The 22,722-nt window shown below is 45.6% G+C and overlaps 1 long non-coding RNA gene across 1 annotated transcript; it reads right to left on the reverse strand.

Moving 5' to 3' along the window:
- Positions 1–2: 2 nt before the first annotated feature.
- Positions 3–22,015, reverse strand: LOC103163274. The gene is made up of 3 exons (XR_004771305.1): positions 21,964–22,015; positions 20,234–20,334; positions 3–155 (listed from the first exon to the last, which is right to left on the reverse strand). It is a non-coding gene; the product is annotated as an uncharacterized LOC103163274 (long non-coding RNA).
- Between the last annotated feature and the right edge of the window lie 707 nt (positions 22,016–22,722).

A 22,722-nucleotide genomic window follows, 5' to 3' on the forward strand; every position in this document is an offset into this window, starting at 1 on the left:
GGGACTTCCTGGTCCTTGTGCTCTTCTGGATGTGGCCTCTATGTTGTCCCATGCTCTGAGTAACTGTGTCATCGCCTTCGAGTCCCCAGCAGGTCTCAGGACAGTATTAACTTCATGACACAGACTAAGAAATGTTCTGTTTTCTAGAAAGGATCCTGTGGGCAGGTGACAGTCTTAATTTGGACAGTGTTTTTCATTAAAATTCAATTATCTTAGTTATAAAAATTACTCTATTTATTTCATACTAGGTGTGCCAGGGCTTTTGCTTTTTGGTTTTGGTTTTGTCAATGTGATATAAGTTAGGGTTATCTGGGGAGATGAAACCTCGTTTGAGAAAGTGTCTCCACCTACCTGACTGGAATTTTCTCAGCTGGTGATTGACTTGGGAGGTCCCAGCTCACTGTGGGCGGTGCCACCCCTGGGCAAGCCAATCAGCAGCACTCTAAGGGCTCTGTTTGAGTTCCTGCCTTGGCTTCCATCAGTGATGGATTGTGATGGAGATGTGTAAGCCAAATAAACCTCTTCCTCCTCAAGTTGCTTTTGGTCATGGTAATAGACCAAAAAAATACCTCAGTAATAGAAATCAAAGCAGGGCCAGGAGGTGGTGGCCAGCACCTTTAATCCCAGCACTCAGGAGGCAGAGGCAGTTGGATCTCTGTGAGTTCGAGGCCAGCCTGGTCTACAAAAGCGAGTTCCAGGACAGCCTCCAAAGCTACAGAGAAACCCTGTCTCGAGAAAAAAAAAAAAAAAAAAAGAAAGAAAGAAAAGGAAAAAGAAAGAAAGAAATCAAAGTAGGACACCAGGTAAGCACTCTTGGTTTCTGGTTTTTAAAAGTACCCATGGACAGGCATGGTGGTGCATGCCTTTAATCTCAGGCAAAGACAGGCGGATCTCTGAGTTTAAGACCCATCTGGTCTACATAGTGAGTTCCAAGACCAGCCAGGCCTATGTAGAGAGACCCTGTCTCAAAACTAACAAACAACAAAAGAATCCCATTTCATCTGTGTGTAGTGTTGTTTGCCGTGATCACGTGGGCGTGTGGGCTTGCACGGTGGACATATGATTTCTGTTTCATTGCTTTTTTTTTTTTCATTGTCTTCTCATTGATTTCTGTTCTTATCTTTATTACTGTCTATTCAGTTTTTTTTTTTTTTTTTTTTTTTTTTTTTTTTTTTTGGTTAAATGAGAGTCTTCCGTGTTTGCAGTAAACGCGGGGAAGTAAACCCAGGACCTCACACTTGCTAGGCAGGTCTCGTCCCACTGAGCTATATCCTTGGGCCCTTTCTAACTTCGTTGTTTTGACTGGGAGGGATAGAAGCATGGCATTCTGTATCCCGTGTGGCTCCCACCGACATCACAGGGTATGGCTGCTGCTGGGTCTACACACACTCTGTGACGCCACCCCAGGGGGCACAAAAGTGTCTCACTATGGTGGAGAGGGGGGCAGTATGGAGGCACAAGCTGCCTGGGTGCTCTCTGCTGCTTCTGCCAAGCAGCTCAGGCCCTCGTGTAGGGATGGAATTCTCAGGCCATAGTGCTATGTACTGGTTTTATATTCACATTGTACATACAGCATTGGCTTCACGGACCAGTGAGCGTGGACACCCAGGCTCTCCAGGTCAGCCTTTTCTAGCAGCCCTGGTATGCGAGCCACAGCTTCTCTGTGGTGTTTGGCTCCAGTTAGAGACGTTTTCCCCAACTGAAAGTGTTTTCTGTTCTTGTCCGGCTGCCGCTTTTCAGGCCCTTGGCTGGGGAGAGCAGGCTTTTGTGGGAGCCTTTTTCTTTTCTTAGCCTGTTGCCGTTTCGAAGTTGCTGGCCTGCTCCCTTCCATATCCAAGATATATTAGGCAAGAGAGAGAACACCGGGAACTCACTGCCATGCTGTTCTCTGGGTCACCGTGTCCGCAGGTGATCTGTCTCCCCTCCACAGTTCAGACTGTTTTATGTTTCTGGCTCTGTTGTTGTTTGTTTTTGTTGTGCTAGAGGCGGGGCCCCAAGCTCCACTCCTGCCCATTATGTTGGCTTCTATGTAACATTCTTGGATTTCAGTTGTACTTAGTAGGGAAAGCTATCACCTTAGTAGGTTATCCATCACCTCATAATTTATTCTGTGTGCATGTGTGCACGTGCAAGGGTGTCAGAGGAAACTCTGGGAGTTCCTTCTCTTTCCACCCATTTGTCTGCCCGGTCTCTTGTTATTCCTTCCCCGGGCTCTGCGTACTATGTAAACCTCCAGCTAGTTCTCCCGTCTCTGGCTCCAATAGCACTCTGATAGAAGTGCTAAGATGTGAACTTTTATCTTTTCTTTTCGTTTTAATGGGTTCCAGAGTTTGAACCCTGGGTTCAAACCCGAGCTCGCCACTGGGTAACAGTATCTATTTCAAGAGTAGGGGTGAGGCCAGTCTTGGCGGCACGTACCTGTAATCCCAGCTCTTGGGAGGCTGAGGCATGAAGAGCAGGTTCAAGGCCAGCCTAGGTTACTCGGCAGTATACAGAGTGTGACGTCACCCACTAGCAGGCTGGCAATCCTTCAGAGACTCCAAATAAGTGTGGTTGGAACCATGAGCACCAGAGATTAGTGTTCAACTCGATTCAGATTCCAAAGTGGTTAACTTTATCATGGAGGGTGTAGGGAAACACAGAATAAATTGCTTGGCAAAGAGATCACAAGGCCAAGCAAATAGCATGCCCTTGACAGGGAAAATGAAAATGAGAAAGAAAAGCCCACCCATTTTGCCAAGGTACCAAGTCAAGACTATCAGAAACCCAGTCTCCCTAAGGTTAGGGAGATCCCCGTAACCAAAACACTGACATTCTTTAATACCCCCTCAGAAGACAGATAAGAGGAGGATACACATTTGAAAAGTCTTAGTTACAACATACAATGTGATAACCATCTTAAAAAAAACCAAAACATTCGAGGTATATCATTTCACCTACCTATTTGCCATGACGCAGGGGCCTAATGACTTAATAGATATCTGTGAAATTTACCCAAGTAAAAACCCATCTTGATGCTGGGCAATGGTGGCGCATGCCTTTAGTCCCAGCGGAGGCAGAGGCAGGAGGATGTCTGTGAGTTCGAGGCCAGCCTGGTCTCCAGAGCGAGTGCCAGGACAGGTTCCAAAGCTACACAGAGAAACCCTGTCTCGGGGGAAAAAAAAAAGAAAAAAGAAAAAAAAAAAAAAAAAGAAAAGTCCACAAAGCTTTGAACGGAGGACCCAGGTTAAAACAAAACAAAAGCTTTTAACTGTTGGCTGTCCTCTCAAATGTAGTTCAGTTGTGGCCAAGGAAGATGAGGTTCAGGGAAGACCATGCCAGTGGGTGACTCCAAGGACCATAGAACACTGCGATAGAAAATTTCTCCCAGAGAAAGAACTACTACCCAATGGAGCATATGAAATAAAGAAAGGTATACAGTAATAGAGAAAGATAAAAGCCTAGAGGCATAAAATAGATGGGATCATTTTAAGTTAAGGAAAGCTGGCTAGAAGCAAGCTAAGGCCAGGCATAAATAAGATCAAGTCTCTGTGTGTGATTTATTTGGGAGCTGGATGGTGGGCCCCCCCAAAAAAGCCAAAGAGTCAAAACCACCAACAACATTTTGGCATTCCAATGTGGGGCTAGAGTAAAAGAAAAAGAAAAAGCAGCAATTAGCAATGAAATTAGAACTAAAGGAATGAAAATTTGGTCCCACTATACCTTCTTTCAACATTTTCCAACTCAGGCTATAAAAGCAAAACTTCAAAATAATCCAATATATTTTATTTAGTTCTCATCAGTGGTAAATTAGTTTGAAAATCTTAAAATAGCAGCAGTGACAATTGTATATTGTCCTAAATGTAGACTTAATTATCATACAGTAAAGCCAAGGCAAGCAGAAAGTCAGGTTTGGAAATCTAGTCCAGCAAACTGTTCCATTCACCAATCCATGAATGATTAAAGAACCCATTGCAGGGGCTGGCGAGACAGCTCAGTGGTTAAGAGCACTGGCTGTTCTTGCAGAGACCTGGGTATGGCTCCCAGCAACCACCTGTTGGCTCACAACCACCTATAATTCCAGTTCCAGGTGATCCAATGCCCTCTTCTGACCTCTGCAGGCCCCAGGCATGCAGGGAGGAAAAACACTCATACAAATAAATTAAATTAGGGGCTGAAGAGATGGCTCAGTGGTTAAGAGCACTGGCCGCTCTTCCAGAGGATCAGGATTCAATTCCCAGCATCCACATGGCAGCTCACAACTGTCTGCTCCAGGGGATTCAATGCCCTCATGCAAGTACACATGCAGGTGAAAACACCAATGCACATAAAATTAAAAGTAATAAATCGCTTTTAAAAATAAATTAAATTAGGCTTAAAAAAGGAAAAGAACCAGTTGTAAATGCTGCAAGCCTTCCAGTAATCTCTAGGTGCTCTTTATGCTGAAAGAGAACCATGATAATCATTTTATGGTTTAAAAAGAATTACAAGATCCATATATAGACATAGATAGATAGACAGACAGATGGATGAATAGGACCTTTTTTCTTTTTCTTTTTTTTGGAGGGAGGGCAATTTTGAGACAGGGTTTCTCTGTGGCTTTGGAGGTTGTCCTGGCACTGGCTCTTGTAGACCAGGCTGGTCTCGAACTCACAGAGATCCACCTGCCTCTGCCTCCCACCTGCTGGGACTAAAGGCATGAGCCACCACTGCCTGGCTCTGTGCCTCTATTGAAAGGCACATGTCACAATGGGCAAAGTCCTGGATTCAGTTCCTAGCACGGAAGAGTAAACTCAGGCACTTGGGAGGCTGAAGCAAACAAAAATGGTTTCTTGAGCGTGGGAGTTCAAGGTCAGCTTGGGCAACACAGTGAGAACCCCATCTCAGAAAAACAAAGTAAAAGCAAAGCAAATGTTTCTATTTTCTGTGGCCGGCTTAATAAATAAATTATACTTTTTTCTCTGCACTGCCAATCTTCTTGAAACCTGGTATTGAATTTGCTAAGGAGAATAATCTTGGGGGTTGGAGAGATGGCTCAGCAGTTAAGAGCACTGGCTGCTCTTCCAGAGGACTCAGGTTCAATTCCCAGCACCCACATGGTAGCTCACAACTGTCTCTAACTCCAGTTCCAAGGGATTCCAATGAACTGTACACAAATGATGCACAGACAGACATTCAGGCAAAACACAATCATACACATAATTTTAAAAAGTGCTGGGCAGCGATGGCGCACGCCTTGAATCCCAGCACTCAGGGAGGCAGAGGCAGGAGAATCTCTGCGAGTTGGAGGCCAGCCTGGTCTACAAGAGCAAGTTCCAGGACAGACTCCAAAGCTAAACAGAGAAACCCTGTCTCAAAACAACGCCCCCCCCCAAAAAAAAACAAACAGAATGATATTGTTATGGCATCCTGTAACTCTTCTGTCTGTATCATTCCAATGACTGAATTTATACTTTACAAATCAACCGGAAGACATTGAAAACCACTTTTGTAGGCCAGGCACAGAAACACACCTAGTAATCCTAGTACGTGGGATGTGGAGGGTTATGCTTCCATCTTTAACATCTTAAGTTTTCACTGCTCAAACTGAACTGTTCGTTTCAGGAGTGATGTAGGAGACCTGGATGGACAAAGCAGGGGACAGGAAGTAGGCTGGCCTGTGCGGCGGGGCTTAAAGGCAACGACAGCCGGAATGCCTGTCATAAAATAACCCTATCTGGAGGGACGGCTGACGCTAATGGGTGCCTACTTCCAGCTACAGTTGGTGTGTGTGTGAGTGTGTGTGTGCATGTGTGTATGAGTGTGTGTATGAGTGAGTGTGAGTGTGTGTATGAGTGGGTATGAGTGTATGAGTGTGTGTGTGTATGAGTGTGTGTGTGTGCATGTGTGTGTGAGTGTGTGCATGTGTGTGAGTGTGTGTATGAGTGAGTGTGAGTGTGTGAGTGTGTGTGTGCATGTGTGTATGAGTGTGTGTGTGTGTGCATGTGTGTATGAGTGTGTGTGTGAGTGTGTGTATGACTGAGTGTGAGTGTGTGTATGAGTGTGTGTGTATGAGTGAGTGTGAGTGTGTGTATGAGTGTGTGTGTATGAGTGAGTGTGAGTGTGTGTATGACTGTGCGTGTGCGTGTGCGTGTGCCTGTGCCTATGTGTTGTGTGTACATGCATATGTATGGAGGCCAGAAATTGATGTTGGGTATTTTTCTCAGTGTCTCTCCTTATTTTCTGAGATGGAAGCTCACTGATCCTGGAAGTCCCAGAGCCCCACCTGTCTTCCTCTGCCTCTCTGGTGCTGGGATTCCGCAGGCTGCACTCAGCTGTTACCGTGGGTGCCGTGGGTCTGAACTCAGGTCCCTGTGCTAGCGCCACAAGCATTTACTGACTGAGCCTCTGCACTCCTTTTTTATTTGAAAGTCCAGATTTCTTCCCCAGCAAAATATATATATATATATATATATATATATATATATATATAAACATAACATATGCACTACTGTAAATAACTATAAGATTAGTTATTGCAAGCATCTGCCTGGTGGAACACATTTTTATGATACGATAAATGTTTCCCCCACATTTTAATGTATATAACGGGCAGGTTATTTTCTTGTTGCCAAATTATACAAAGGAACCAAAAGACCTGGCAATATACAGCTGCATTGGAACCATACAGATTTTTGCGTAGCAAAAATTAGTACAATTTTTTGTTCATTTCGAGGAACAGGTCTAATGTAGCCCAGGCTGGCCTCAAACTCTCTACGTATCCAAAGATGACCTTCAACTCTTGATCCTCCAGCCTCCAGACTCCAAGTGCTGGCTTATAAGGTGTTGGGCTTCATGCCTGCTGCTCGGGCCGGGCTTTGGTGGTGCACGCCTTTAATCCCAGCACTCGGGAGGCAGAGGCAGACGATCTCTGTAAATTAGAGGCCAGCCTGGTCTACAAGAGCTAGTTCCAGGACAGACTCCAAAGCCTCAGAGAAACCCTGTCTCCAAAAACAAAAAACAAAAAACAAAAAAAAATTAAAAATAAAAAATAAAAATAAAGAAGAACTCCACTCACTGAGCTACAGTCTCTAGACCAATGAAGTACATTCTGACTATCTGAGTGTTAAACATTTTAGGGCAAGCTTTCATTTTGTTCCACGTAGTCTGCCAAATTCTGTCTAAAGCAAAGCAAGCCATCTAGAAGTATAAAATTAGACACCACGGACATGTCTTCTTTCATGAGACCTATTATAAGTAGATAATTGTGCATGAAAATTAAAGTTGCAGTGGTAATAAGAACTGAAAATGAACTAACCAAGTAATTCTAACTCATCAGCAACAAGAGGCCAGTGAGAGCGCTGCTTTATGGGCCATGCAAACAAAATCCCAAGAGTAAAAGTGAATTCTCTGGTTACATAATATTTTGGAAGTTTGCTGAAGTTGCTGAAGATTAGTGGCAATCACAGTTATTATTTCAGACACCCTGGTGATATTCTGAAGTCCGAAGCAGGGTGCGGCTAGGAGGTCAGTTTTCACTCACAGAAAACACAGGCACGGACATGCTAAAGGAAAACTATAAAATCGACTCCGAGTCCTATTAGTGGCATAAAGATGAAAATAGTTGATACTACAACAGGGGTAATTAGAGAAAAATGAGATGCCAGGCAAGGTGGGAGGAATTTAACTTTTGAAACTTTCTGACTTACAAGCACTTAAATTGGAAAGTTTTTTTCGGCAACTATTGTGTTTTTGAGGAATTGTTCTAGGCTGTGAGCCAGAACAGGAAATAGAAGATTAGAGAAAACTGGAGTTAATGGTGCCGCCAACGCCGCCAGGCTCCGAGGAAAGGAAGGTGGAATGTAGGGGCAGAAAGGAAGCTTCGAGCCTGGGACCAACTTGAGGGGATAGATCCTTCTAGAGTGGGGTAGTAGGGTTTTGTTGTTTGAGATAGGGTCTTACTATATAGCCCTGGCTATCCTGGAACTCAGTATGTAGATCAGGCTGGCTTTGAACTCAGAGATCTGCCTGCCTCTGTCTCCCGAGTGCTGGGCTTAAAGGTGTGCAGGCTACATCAGGCACGTTTCTGTTCTTGACTGTGACTAGTGGTTTCAAGTTCCTGTCACCATGACTTCCTCAAATGATGAACTATAACCTGGGACTGTGAGCCAAGTAAACTCGTTCTCTCCGAAATTACTATGTCAGAGTGTTTTATCATGGCAACAGGGGAAATAAACTAAGATAAAAATCGTGTTGGAGGCTGGAGAGATGGCTCAGAAGTTAAGAGCACCAACTGCTCTTCCAGAGGTCCTGAGTTCAATTCCCAGCAACCACATGGTGGCTCACAACCATCTGTTGTGAGATCTGGTGCCCTCTTCTGGTGTGCAGATATACATGGAAGCAGAATGTTGTATACATATTAAATAAATAAAATCTTTAAAAAAACAAAGATCTTGTGACAATGTTGCTATAAATAAACATGTATTGTTTAAAAAAATCATGTTGGTAGTCCACCAATGCCTACTGTACTTTCCATTTAATCGGTGAAAAAAAAGATAGTGCACAGAGAAGGAAGAAATGAAGGATTGAAATTGAAATTATGAAATTCAGCCGGGCGTTGGTGGTGCACGCCTTTAATCCCAGCACTCGGGAGGCAGAGGCAGGCGGATCTCTGTGAGTTCGAGGCCAGCCTGGTCTCCAGAGTGAGTGCCAGGATAGGCTCCAAAGCTACACAGAGAAATTCTGTCTTGAAAAAACAAAAAAAAAAAAAAAAAAAAAAAAAAAAAAAAAAAAAAAAAGAAAAAGAAAGAAGGAAAGAAAGAAATTATGAAATTCTGTTGGGAATGCTGGTACATGCCTTTAGTTGCAGCACTAGGGAGTTAAGGGCAGGTGGATCTCTGTGAGTATGAGGTCAACCTAGTCTACACACACTTCCAGGAGACCTAGAGTTATAAAGAGACCTTGTCTAAAAAAAGGGGGGGGATGGTGTTGGGGGATATATTCAATCACATTGTGAACCCTGAGATTGCATTTACATTGATTAAATAAAAATTAACCTTGGGTCAGGAAGCTGAGTTAGCAACTAGTTAAGAAAGTATTCATAGAGCATCAGAGGCCATCCAGGAGAGACAGAGAGTCACGGGAAGTATTGGGGAGGGATTTGGAGTGTCTAGGCTTTTTTTGGTTTGGCTGAAGAGAAAAGCACGGGTCTTTCAGAGAGAGGGTTAGCTAGTTGCCACTCAGCCTCTCTGAGCTAGTAGTTTTCACCCCAGCGTTCGAACCTTGAGTCTTATTCATAAATAGAACAACAGAGATTTAGTTAAAGCTACCTAGAGGCAGCCACAGGGACTGTGCTTTTGGGGAACAAAACTCCCACCAGGTGAATGGTCAGGAGACTGCTAGGGAAGCAGGCTGGTAGCTGCAGAGTCACAACTGCTGGCTGAAATAGATTAAGGCGCAGCCACTGTGCCAAAATTAAAACAACTGGGCTATGAATTGCTGATTTTTTTTTTTAAACACTTGGAACCCTGAGCTTGAATTCAGTCAAAGGAGGGCACTAGAGGCACCCTTCAGTCATTTGTTAATTCAACAGCCCCGGCCCTGTAACACTCTCTTCAGCATTTGGTGGTAGAAAGGAACTGTCACAACGACTGGTGTCCCTGTGTGCTCAGGGCTCACAGACAAGGTGAGGCTGTTGTTCCTTTCAGACAGGGTATATGAAATCTGTTTTCTAGTCTGTGGGAACAGCCACTAATTAGAGCACACGTTGCTATTTGTGAACCTGTGTTGTTCTTGCTCTGTGGTAACTCATTTCGCTCCTGTAACTCTTGTTACCCACATCTGATCATAAAGCATAAGGCTGGCATATCTGCTCTAGTCATTTCTCCGCTAAATGTAAATATAATGTGCCCATTCTGGTATTTCCAGAAACCAGGAAAATCCTGAGTGGCTCTGGCCACGGTATTGAGTATACAAAACATCTGTTGGAGAAATAAATTAATCACCCAAATCTTCTGTGACAGAACATCTATTCACCCCAGACAGGGAGCCCACAACAGAGCAAAGTGTGGGTACCACCAAGTCCAACTTGGGGAAACAATGAGTTTTATTGGGGTTACTTGCAGGAGTACGCAGAAATGACTCAAAGACAGCTGCATCACCAAAGCCAACCCCAGCAGGGGTGACAGCTCACAAAAGCTGGGAACCTGGAGCACACTGCACACCTGCAGGCAGCTCAACCAGTTGCAGAGCGTCCTTCCCAGGTGACTCAGTTGGTCTTAACCTCATCCAGGCTGCTCAGCTGGTTCTTGCTTCTTTCAGGCAGCTGGTCTGGTCTTGGGGGTCATCTTTGCAGCTGGGCTTATGTGAGAGGACTCCCCCAGGTTCCCTCCTTATTGAGAGGGAGGGGCCCAGTGAATCTGATCAGCTGTTTTGAGTTCTTGACCTTTGTCTTAAAGCCTTCCCCTGCAGGGTGGAAGGTCCAAATCTTGAGGAAACTGATGCACAACACCAAGGAAAAGGGGATGGTGATAATATGGCTGAGAATTTTAAATGTTACAATGTCACCCATAGGGGCTGTTGAAAACTAGATGATTTGACACATGAAGATGTAAGGTCACATGTTATTGTTATTATTATACAGATATTACACGTATCTAGTCTTTCTTGAATGAACATAAGATTTGGAATCAGAAGATTCCTGAGGCTGTGTGCCCTTGAGAGGTTTCTCACTCCCTCTCTGGTTCTTCTCATCTGTAAAATGGAGGTGTTGATATTGTTATTTTCCTTACATGCATGGCTTCGGGAATGTTACAAAATGTTTTGTGGGTTTGCTGGTTGGTCTGGTTTTTGTTCGTTTGTTTGTTTTGGTTTTCGTTCTTCCTTCTTCTTTTGAGACAGGATCTCCAGTAAACCATGTTGACCTCTAACTTGCCATGTTGTCGAGGGTGGCCTTGCACTCCTATTCCTCCTGCCTCTACCTCCTGAGACATGGGATTATAGGCACGGGACAACACACCTGGCTTAAAATCTGTGATGGGGTGAAGTACAATTCAGTGTTGATTTTTTTTTATTATTATTATTTGGGTGATTGGTACGCAGCCATCAATGGACAGACCATTCACAGTGTACATGCTATTATTCCAGGAGTGACAATAACATTTTTAAAAATATATACCTCTCGCCGGGCGGTGGTGGCACACGCCTTGAATCCCAGCACTCACGAGGCAGAGGCAGGTGGATCTCTGTGAGTTCAGAAACCAGCCTGGTGCACATGAGCTAGTTTCAAGACAGCCTCCAAAACCACGGAGAAACCCTGTCTCAAAAAAACGGGCATCAATATTGGGCCAGGGGGCATAAAATTGTTCAAACTCTGACTCATACACAAAGTGCCAAGATGGAGCATTCTAGCCACAGAGGCTGGAAGAATAAAATCTGTGGAAAACTCTCTTGTAAATGCCTGGAAACCACTCCAGCCGACAGCGCTTCCCATGACTCCTAATGGGTGGCAAGTGTGGGGAATTTGCATTCCCCAGTGGGTTTCATAGTGACAACCCTGGGCTGGGAATTGGAAGTGAGCTTGAAGGCCTAGTTGTTATGCTGCTTTGTGACTGTGTGGTCACAGGCAAGTCATTTATCATTGCTTAGCTGGAAAAGAGGAATGATCAGCCAGCCACTCTGCAGGATGCTTTGGAGACAGAAACAGGTCTGTATAGGTAATGTCATTGTGTAGACTGCAAAGTACTGGACAAATGCATGTGTTAGCATTCTTCCCGGACCCCAGGGAGATGTTACCATGTAGTAGCAACCCCCCCCCAATAAATGGTAGAAGCAGAGAGAGAGAGAGAGAGAGAACAAGGCTGAGCTCACACATACACTTGGGAATTCATCAACTCGAATAAGTAGCTTGAAAGCCATATAGGCATGATTAGGCTGGGCCCTACATACAGCTCTCATGGTCATGCCTGAGTCTGAAAAATAGAGCTGTAAGACAAGCCAAAGGGATTATTTCCCTTCAGAAAATAAGGTCAGTGAAAGGAAGCCTAATGACAACCAAGGCCTCACAGGGTGACCATGGTGTGGGGGTTTGAAAGAAAATGGTCCCCAAAGGGCATGGCACCCTTAGGAGGTGTGGCTTTGTTGGAGTGGGTGTGGCCTTGTTGGAGGAAGTGCATCACTGTGGATGTGGGCTTTGAGGTCTCATGTAGGCTCAAGCCACGACCAATGAGATAGACCACTTCCTGTTGCCTGCAAGGTATAGGACCCGCAGCTCCTTCTCCTGCACCGTGTCTGCCTGCAGGCCACCATGTCCCACCATGATGACGATGGACTGAACCTCTGAACTGTAAGCCACCCCAATCAAACGTTTGTTTGTTTTTTTTATAAGAGTTGTTATCCTCATGGTGTCTCTTCACAGCAAGAGAAACCCTAACTAGGACACAAGTTGGTCCCAGGGACTCCGGTATTGCTGTGATGGGCCCAACAATGTTTTTGCTTGACTGATTATGGACCTCAGGATGGTGGATTAGAAAAGCATTTGAATCTTTTAAGTGCTGCTTAATGGTCCATACTAGTAGGACCATGGAAGACAGTGGCACTGGGTGTGGTTTGGTGAACGGTGGGAGGGGGCTGGCTCAAGAGGTTTCAGAGAAGAATATTAATATGTGGCCTAGAGATAGATCGTTCTTGTGGTACTTTGGTGAAGAATGTGGCTGCTTGGGGCTGGAGAGATGGCTCAGAGGTTAAGAGCACCAACTGCTCTTCCAGAGGTCCTGAGTTCAATTCCCAGCAACCACATGGTGGCTCACAACCATCTGTTATGAGATCTGGTGCCCTCTTCTGATGTCCAGATATACATGGAAGTAGAATGTTGTATACATAATAAATAAATAAAATCTTAAAAAAAAAAAGAAAAAGAAAAAGAATGTGGCTGCTTTTTGCCTTTGTCTGAAGCATCTGCCTGAGACTAAAGTGAAGAGTTTTGGATTAATTCCATTGTGGAAGAAATCTCAAAACAGACTGCCGTGTTAACTCTAATGAAGATAAACGATGAAAAGGAGCAAGCTGAGCAAATTACAAATTAAATTACAAAATATGAAATTTAAGGAGAAAAGGAGCACCAGGAAGTAGAATGGAGCTATCCCGTGTTCAAGGAGATAAATGGTTTGAGAAAGGGAGTAAAGGGAATGGTGACCTCAGGGCAAGATCCCACCCACCTAAATTTCCAAAGGAATTCAAGAAAAGCTTGGAGCTGGGTGGGACAGTGCATACCTTTAATTCCAGGATTGGAAGGCTGAGGCTGACAGGTCTCTGAATTGGAGACCAGCATGGTCTACACAGCCACGCTTAGGCAATGAAGGGAACCAAGGAAAACAGAAAGCAGGTGAAGATATAATTGAACATTGAACAAGGGGGCCATGTTCTACCCCCAGCAAGAAGCAGGACTTGGCAGCTTCAGCCCCGTGGTCATGAAGTTAAGGATAGAAGAAAGGGGCTACGGAATTTGCCTCCACACCTAAGGAAAGCTGCTGAGGCCAGGCATGTGTTAGGGGTGTCTCTGGATGGAGGCTTTAGAAAGGCCTTGTGTGAAGCTGTGAAGTTGATTGCCTTGGAGACCCCAAGATGTTGCAGATGCCAGAGCTGTGGGATACTTGCTGAGGAGAGCTGCTCACAGGGAGTGGAACCAGCCCAAGAGACAGAAGTGTGCCACAGTCAACAAAGCCGAAAGGAGTGGGAGATCTGACTGAAAGACCCCCGGGAGCTCAGGCCTCCAGGATCTCAGCCCAGGACCTCGGTCACCCCAATCACCAGGCAGAGTCGAAAGCTTGATGCAAACTACATGAGGCTTTATTGTTTAACTAGCTAACCCCATGTTAGCTCGGGTCTTTCATCCACCTGCCATGGCGGGTGGCTAGGAAAGACAGCTCGAAGCATCTGCATAGAGATCTTATAGGGCAGCATAAGGGGAGTGTCTAGGGGTACACACAGGCTCAGGATTGGTGTGCTCCCAGGCTTGGAGGGCTTGCCCTGTGCTGATTGGTCAACTGGTTGTTATGGCCCATGGGCCCTCCCAGGGCGGTTGCTATGCTCTGCAAGTCACTGCTGTGCACTTGTCTGTAAAGCACATCCAGAGCTGTAAAGCATAGCACCACCAGCTAACTTCTGATTGGTTCCTTGCCACGAGGCAGGCATCTGACCTCTTAGTGACCAAGACAAGGTCAGGCAAGCACGTGTTACTGTCATGGCTGCCGAAATGGGGAGCTGGTCCCTTCACTGACATGAGACATGGAGATGCAGAGTTTGGAGTTTGCCCAGCTCGTTTTTGGTCTTGCGTTGGTCCAGTATCTCCTCACTGCGTTTTGGAATGGTAAAGTATGTCATGTGCCGTTATATGTAGGAAGTATGTGATCAGTTTTTTATTTTTATTTTACAGGGGATTATAGTTAAGAGATTGCATGAATCTCAGAAGAGACTTTGAACTTTGGACTTTTAACATTGTTGAGACTGTGATAGACTATGGGGACTTCTGAAGCTGGGCTGAATGCATTTTGGGGACACCTGCAGAGGAAAGCTACTAACGAGGAGTGGAATGTGGGGGTTTGAAGGAAAATGGCCCCCAAAGGGAATGGCACTATTAGGAGGTGTGGTCTTGTTGGAGGAAGTGTGTCACTGTGGGGAAGGCTTTGAGGTACCATATATGCGCAAGCTACACCCAGTGGGACAGTCTGCTTCCTGTTGCCTGCAAGATGTAGGACTCTCAGCTACTTTTCAGCATGGTGTCTTCCCGTGTGCCACGCATTGTCTTCATACCCCGGGATGGTAATGGACTGACCCTCTGACTGTAAGCAAGCCACAATTAAATGTTTTCCTTCATAGAGTTGCTGTGGTCACAATGTCTCTTCACAGCAACAGAAACCCTAACTAAGACACATGGGAAGCGGTCTGGGAACTGTTTACCCAAAAAAATGGGACTCCCAGATGACTAGAGTAGGGACTGGTTAGGCTGGTAGATTTCTGTACCATGGAACACTGGAGCAAGCCAAAGCTAGGGCCAGAGCTTCAGTGACCCACCTGGTTCCCCACATAGCCACAGAGCACCTTACAACCATAGCATACCCCTGGCTGTGGTGAAAGTGTTATTTTTGTGAAATGGAGCTAAGAGGCACCCTGGACAAAGATACTAGTTTATCCTATACCTAACGGAACCTAACCTACATCTCAAGCCCTATACTTGTTACCTAGCACAGTTTGTATAATGAGAGCCGATTTGTAGTCCGTAAGGTTAAGATATCTTTATTCAGATAAACACCAGCCAAACACAAGCCAGAGTGTGCCAGGGACCGCAAGGCAGGCAGGCCAGAGAGAAGGGGCACCCATGTGCCTTGCAGCCTCTTTAAAACCTATTACTCAGCGGGGCAGTGGTGGCACATGCCTTTAATCCCAGCACTTGGGAGGCAGAGGCAGGTGGATCTCTGTGAGTTTGAGACCAGCCTGGTCTACAAGAGCGAGTTCCAGGACAGCCTCCAAAGTCACAGAGAAACCCTGTCTCGAAAAACCAAAAAAACAAAACAAAACAAAACAAAACAAAACTAGAAACAAAACAAACCTATCACTTGTCATCCTGACCTCACCTTGACTACTCCCTGACAGGCGTGGTTATGGTGTCTCCATACAAGTTTGCTACAACTTTATTTTTGTTTTTAATTGTGTTGTGTGTGTGTGTACAGAAGCCAGTACAGGGCAGGTGTCAGACGCCCTGTAGCTGGAGTTGCAGACGACGGTTGGTGAGCTGCGTAACGGGGGTGCTGGGAAACAAACTTAGGTCTTTTACACGAGCAGTACATGCTTTTAACTGCTGAGCCATCTTTCCTGCTCAATTCCTGTACAATCTTACATAGTCCTAACCAGAAAATGAAAAGGCATTCATTTATTCATTATCTATGTGAAAAACTCACTTGAGGCAGCATGAGCAATACCAACTAGTAGAAAGTCCAGAAGTAGATATTAGAAATAAGTTTGTATAGAAAGAGACCAACTGGGGCTGGAGAGATGGCTCAGAGGTTAAGAGCACTGGTTGTTCTTCCAGAGGTCCTGAGTTCAATTCCCAGCACCCACATGGTGGCTCACAGCCATCTATATATAATAGGAGATTTGATGATGTCTTCTGGCCTGCAGGCATGCAGGCAGGCAGCATTCTATACATAATAAATAAATCTTAAAAAAAATAAAAAAAATTAAAAAAGCCGGGCGTTTGTGGCACATGCCTTTAGTCCCAGCACTTGGGAGGCAGAGGCAGGCAGATCTCTGTGAGTTTGAGACCAGCCTGGTTTACAGAGCGAGTTCCAGGACAGGCTCCAAAGCTACACAGAGAAACCCTGTCTCGAAAAACAAACAAACAAAAAACAAAAAACAAAAAAAAAAAAAAAAAGAGAAAGAGGCCAACAGCCCCAGCCTAAGTGTCTCGACAAGGCAAAACTTTACTCTTGTTTGGGAGGATTAGCTGCTCACAAAAGCAGAAGTGCCATATCCAGGGCAGGATGTGTGCTTGAATTTTCGCCCTCTCAGGCAGGTGGCGACTGCCTTGTCCCATAGACAGGGGACTGACTTTGCCCCCTTCAAGGATAGCTGAGCAAAGGAAAAGAAGGAAAGAGGGCAGGGTCAGCCACTTAAACCCCTATGTTCTAAGAATGCAGCAGGGCTTTGGTGTAAACCTAAAAAGGTTTACAAGGTGTGCGTAGGGGGATAGGGGTGGGAGATAAAGAAAGACTAGAATTCTTTGTGGAAAACACACGTCTTTCCGTGTTCGGTCGAAAAGACAAATATTTGATGTTGCTTATGCTCTGACTCAGTCCTTCCCGTAAGGAAGGGCTCTGAGCTGAGAGGGTGCGAGCCTCTGAAGGGCTAGGTTCAGGGGACAAGGAGAACGGAGGGATAGGAAGAACTGTCTGTGAAGCCAACGTCTCCTCCTGTCCATACTTTTCTTCCTTCTCGGGACATTGATTTAGCCAAACCCTGCCTCTAGGCCGGTCTCATGTTTGCCAAAGCTCTCATCTGAGGCCACCTTCCCTTTTTATCCAGATGGGACTCAATCTTTAACCTTTCCCTATAAAACCCAGGCACCTGAAGCTGTTGTTTCTGTCAGTCCAAAGCAGACTAACCCTGGCTACATTATGTAGTTCAATTACAGATTCTGAATTCTACTGCCTTGGACCTCCTCCTCCTCCTCTCTCCCCCCCCCTTCCCTTCCTCCCCTCTTCTCTCACCTCACCAAACTCCTGAGAGCAGGAGGAATATTGTCATTCTCTGTATCTCTAGCTTTCACCACACTGCCTGGTACATGGTGGGAGTTCAATGTCTACTAAATGCTTGGACTTGGAACAGATTCCATTGGCCATGCCTCTTGTTTTCTCGACTCTAAAAGCCAGCTTGTATGGCTGGCAACATAGCTCTGTGGGCAGGTTGCTTGTTGTGCAAGCGTAAGGTTCTGAGTTCAGATCCCCAGTACCCAGCACAGGCTTGTAACCCCAGCACCAGGTGGGCGCTCAGACACCGATGGGCCCCGAGCACTTTCCAGTCAGGCAGTGTAGCTGAAACAGTGAGTTCCAGGTTTAGTGAGAGACCCTACCTCAGAAAATAAGATGGAGGGGCCTGGGGAGATGGCTCAGAAGTTAAGAGCACATACTGTTCTTGGGGATCACATGTCCTCTTCTGACCTCTGGGTACCCACAGACATGGGGACGCCACTCATTAGGACACACATGCACAGAGACACATAACTAAAAATAAGTCTTTAGAAAATAAAATTTAAAAATATGTGACCTTATGGAAGAAGATGTTTAACACCAGCTCTGGCCTCCATATGTGCCTGCACAATGAGGAGACCCACACACATGTATGCAAACATGTACACACTCGGACAAGGACATACATGTACACACATGTACATACATGTACACACACAGAGAGATAAATAGTCAAGTTGTGGGAGGGTATACCAGGCCTGCATGTCCCACCTGTAGCTGCTCACCAGAACCAGCTGCAGATGGCATTAAAAACTCAGGTTCCGCTGGGCGGTGGTGGCACACGCCTTTAATCCCAGCACTCAGGAGGCAGAGGCAGGCGGATCTCTGTGAGTTCAAGGCCAGCCTGGTCTACAGAGAGAGTGCCAGGACAGGCTCCAAAGCTACACAGAGAAACCCTGTCTCGAAAAACCAAAAAAAGAAAAGAAAAGAAAATTGTCCATCTCAATGTGAACTCAATACACAGAGAATGAGAGTAATAAAACAAACAACCATTTTTCCTTTTTTTTTTTTAAAGATTTTATTTATGTATTATGTATACAATATTCTGCTTCCATGTACATCTGCACACCAGAAGAGGGCACCAGATCTCATAACAGATGGCTGTGAGCCTCCATGTAGTTGCTGGGAATTGAACTCAGGACCTCTGGAAGAGCAGTTGGTGCTCTTAACCTCTGAGCCATCTCTCCAGCCCCCATTTTTGCTTTTTTAAAACAGCCAAATTCCTTGGGCTGTGATTCAAACACGATGAAATCAGCCCCCTTAAAGTGCAGGGTTAGATGACTTTCGGCACTTTCAGTTTAGAGTATACTACTCCATTGCCATCACCATCTAATTCCAAGGTCTCTCTATGTAGCCCTGGCTGGCCTACAAGTTGCTGTATAGATCAGTCTGGCCTTGAACTCACAGAGGGTGGCCTCTCTGTTTTCCGAATGCTGGGACTAAAGGCATGTGCCACCACACTTGATCTGCTTCTGGAATGTTTTGCTGTGGTTTGGATAAGCCCTCCTTCCTGTTTTTCTCTCTGCTTCCCGCCCACCCCCGACCCCCAACCCACCCCATTCTACCCAACAGTCCAGGCAATAGCAGCTATGGATCCCCACTTCTGAAGCCAGGAACCAAAATAAAGTTTTCCTCTTTTCAAGTTGATCCTCTCGGTTATTTTAGTGACAGGAAGCCGGATAACACAGTTGTCGCTCCCCGGACCAAGCTACAGGCTTATTAACCACCAGACTTCTTCACCTTGAAGCCACTAATCCGTCTCCTAGCTTGAGGAATTTGCTTTGGCTGGACATTGCAGATGGATGGAATCATACGCTATTCTGCCTTTTGTGTCTGCTTCTTTCACTTAGTTTGCAAGGCTTGCTCATGTTGTAGTTTATATCAGTCTTTGAATGGCAAAGAATATTCCATTGTGACAGATATGTGGGTTTCCTCCACTTTTTCCCCTAGTTATTTATTTATGGAGATCCTTGGCTCTAACTGGCCTTGAACTCCCTAGCTGACACGATGGGCATGAGCCCAACATACCTGCCGTTGTCTTTTCTTAAGTGACTGGTTTAAATACTCTTGCTTGTAGAACCCCGAAAGATCGTAGGGCAACTAACTACGTTTGTAGTTCTCAGGAGCTGTCTAAACTTTCAGTTGGCAAACCAATCTCTCTCTCTCCCCCTCCTCCTCTCTTCCTCCTTACCCCCACTTTTCTTCTCCTCCCAGCGCCCTCTTGCTTCCCCTTTTCTTTTCTTTTTCTTTGGTGTGAGATCTCAAACCCAGAGCCTCTCGAATGCTAGGCAACTGCTCTGTCATTGTGACTCAACCTCTATACCCTGCCCTTTTGATTTTAGTCATCCTGGTAGATGAAAATAGTGTCTTACTGGGGAGGCAATTTGCATTAATTTCATTATCGACAATGCTGACCATCTTTTTTTTTTTTTTTTTTGGTTTTTCGAGACAGGGTTTCTCTGTGTAGCTTTGGAGCCTATCCTGGAACTCACAGAGATCCACCTGCCTCTGCCTCCCGAGTGCTGGGATTAAAGGCGTGCGCCACCAACGCCCGGCTTATGCTGACCATCTTTTGTGAACTTATTATTGGCCACTGTTCTTTCAAGAAGTGTCTGTCCTCCTGTTTTTAAAGTTTGCCTGGTGATCAGAGAGGGCAGAGCTAGTCACTGGTTAACCATAGAAGCAAGGCAGTGGTGGCTTACACCCGATTCCATGGAAGCGCTCAGAAATATCGTGACCTTGGAGCCAAGCTATGCCTGTTTGGCCCCTTTGGACTCCAGGCAGCTTAGGAGTGACAGCCCCTGACAGCACTGTCTGCCCGTCTGCCTCCGCTTTGGTGGCAGCCTCAGACGAGCCCTGCTTTTCAGAGTCTTTTTCTTCTCCCACCCTCGAAGAAGCCCCCTTAGTACGCTGTTGAAAACGAGTGGTAAGAACAGGTTTCTTGCCTCCGGCTTGATGGGAAAGCTTTCACTTACCATTACACAGACGACTCTGCGGCTCACCCTCTCGCTTGGTTTTGCTTGGTGGGGGTGGCAGTGTCTTACTCTGCAGGTCTGTCACTAGCTTGGAACTTGTCCTGTAGATTAGAATGACGTCAAATTGGCAGGAGTGTTCCTTCCTCTGCCTCCCTGGTGCTGGGATTATAGGTGTGCTATCTCATCTGGCTTTTCTTTCTCTCCTTCCTTCTTTCCTTCCCTATCTCCTTTCTTCCTCCCTCTCTCCCTCCCTTCCTTCTTGAGACGTGGTGCTCTGTGTCCAGAGTAGCTGACTTTGAGATCTTCCTGCCTCTCTTTTGTCCTGGGATACACAGGTTCATGTCATGATGCTCGGCTGTTTATTTATTTATGCTTTCTTATTTACAGGCTTATTTTACCTCCCCTCCTCTTTAATTTCTGAGTCAGGGTCTCTCTATATAGCGTGGGCTGACCTTGAACTCACCAAGATCCACCTGCCTATGCTTCCCAAGTGCTGGCACTAAAGGCGTGTGGCCACCACACCAGGCCTTTTCTACCTCCTAGTTTTTGAGACGAGATCTTATTTTGTCATCTGGTCTATCCTGGGCTCACTATGCAGTGCAAATTGGGGTCAAATTTTTGGCAAATTCTGCTTCCATTTCCCAAATTCCTAGGTGCTAGAATTACAGCCATGAGCCACCACCTCTCTGTCTATATATATCTCTTTTAAAAATAAATTTCTCCCTCTAATCCTCAACCTTAAGAGCTGTGGTGGGTGATGCCACCTCCACAGCTGAGGGAATGGCTTAGGTCAGTAAAGTGCTGTCTCGGGAAAGTACGAGGGCCGAGTTCTAGCCCCAGAACCTACACTTACAAAGTTGGGTGTGGTGGCTTACGTTTGTAATCCAAGCAAGGGGTGGAGGGACACCGGGCAGATGCCTAGGACATACTGGGCAGCCAGCCCAGCCTAATCAGTATGAGGTTTGGCCAATGACAGAGTCTGCTTCAAAGACAAGGCCCACATCACCAGAGAAATGATACATAAAGCTGGCCTCTGTACACCGACACAGGGGACACACACACACACACACACACACACACACACACACACACACACACACACACACAGTCTTGCTCAAACTCCTGGGCTCAAGAGACACTCCTGTCTTAGCTTTGGTGCTGGAACTACTTACTGGTGAGTGGTACTGCCCTGTCTCTTAAAAGGTTCTCATAAATACTCTTGGGCGATTAAGGCAGCTCCCTTGTGCTTATAGTTTGCTAAAGCCCTTTTCATGAAAGGCGTTAGAATCATGCAGCTGGCTGCACTGATGTTTCTCTCCCTGACTTTGTGAATGTCGTAAGTTACACTGGCTAATTTTTCATAGTTCATGTCATCCAACCTGTATTTATGGTGAATTTGTTTTGCTCCTATTTGTTGAAGTTTGCGCTCATGTTGTTGCAAATTTTTTCTTCTAATGACCAACAGATTTTAAAACAAGGATGCGCTGCTAGTCTCATGAAGTTAATTAGTGGTGTTTAATTTTTTTCCTTCTCTCCCCACTTACCAGAAGAATTTATGTAACATTCACATTGACATAGTCTCTTTTCCCTTTCTTTTTTTCCTCCCTCCCTCCCTCCCTCCCTCCTCCCTCCCTCCCTCCCTCCCTCCCTCCCTCTCTCTCTTCCTTCCCTTCTTTTCTTCCCCGTTTTAGAGGCAGTTTCTGTGTCACCCTGGCTGTCCTGGAACTCACTCTGTAAACCAGGCTGTCCACGAACTAGGAGAGTTGCCTGCCTCTGTCTCCTAAGAGCTGGAATTAAAGGCTTGCAGCACTACCACTGTTCAGCTGAGACCCTGTTTTAAAAAAATAAAACACTGTAAGACTTAGCCTTGGGCTGGAGAGATGGCTCAATGGTTAAGAGCACTGGCTGCTCTTCCAGAGGAACAAAGTTCAATTCCCAGCAACCACATGGCAGCTCACAACTGTCTATAATTCCAGTTCCAGGGCATCTGACACTCTCATACAGACATGCATTCAGGAAAAGCACCAATGCACATAAAATAAAAATAAACAAATTATTATTATTTGGTTTTTCAAGACAGGGTTTCTCTGTGTAGCTTTGGAGCCTATCCTGGCACTCACTCTGGAGACCAGGCTGGCCTCGAACTCACAGAGATCCACCTGCCTCTGCCTCTTGAGTGCTGGGATTAAAGGCGTGTGCCACCAATGTCCGGCATAAATTATTATTTTTAAAAAGACAGCCTTTCAACTTCTTTTGTCACTTTGATCAGTATATTTTTGTCTTTTTCTTTCCCATGTCCTGGGGGTTGAATCCAGGTAATTTTACCTTTGATTTTGAGAAAGAGCCTCATGAAGTTGGCCATGAAGGCTTTGAGATCATTCCACAGCCCAGACTGACCTTGAACTTGCTGTCTCCATGTCTGACCTCATCAGTGTTTGTGACTGCAGCCTTGACACCCTCCTGTCTCTCTCCAGTGCAAAGGCTTCTAC

This window comes from Cricetulus griseus, chromosome 10 (genome assembly GCF_003668045.3).
Source record: "Cricetulus griseus strain 17A/GY chromosome 10, alternate assembly CriGri-PICRH-1.0, whole genome shotgun sequence".
Lineage (NCBI taxonomy): Eukaryota > Metazoa > Chordata > Mammalia > Rodentia > Cricetidae > Cricetulus > Cricetulus griseus.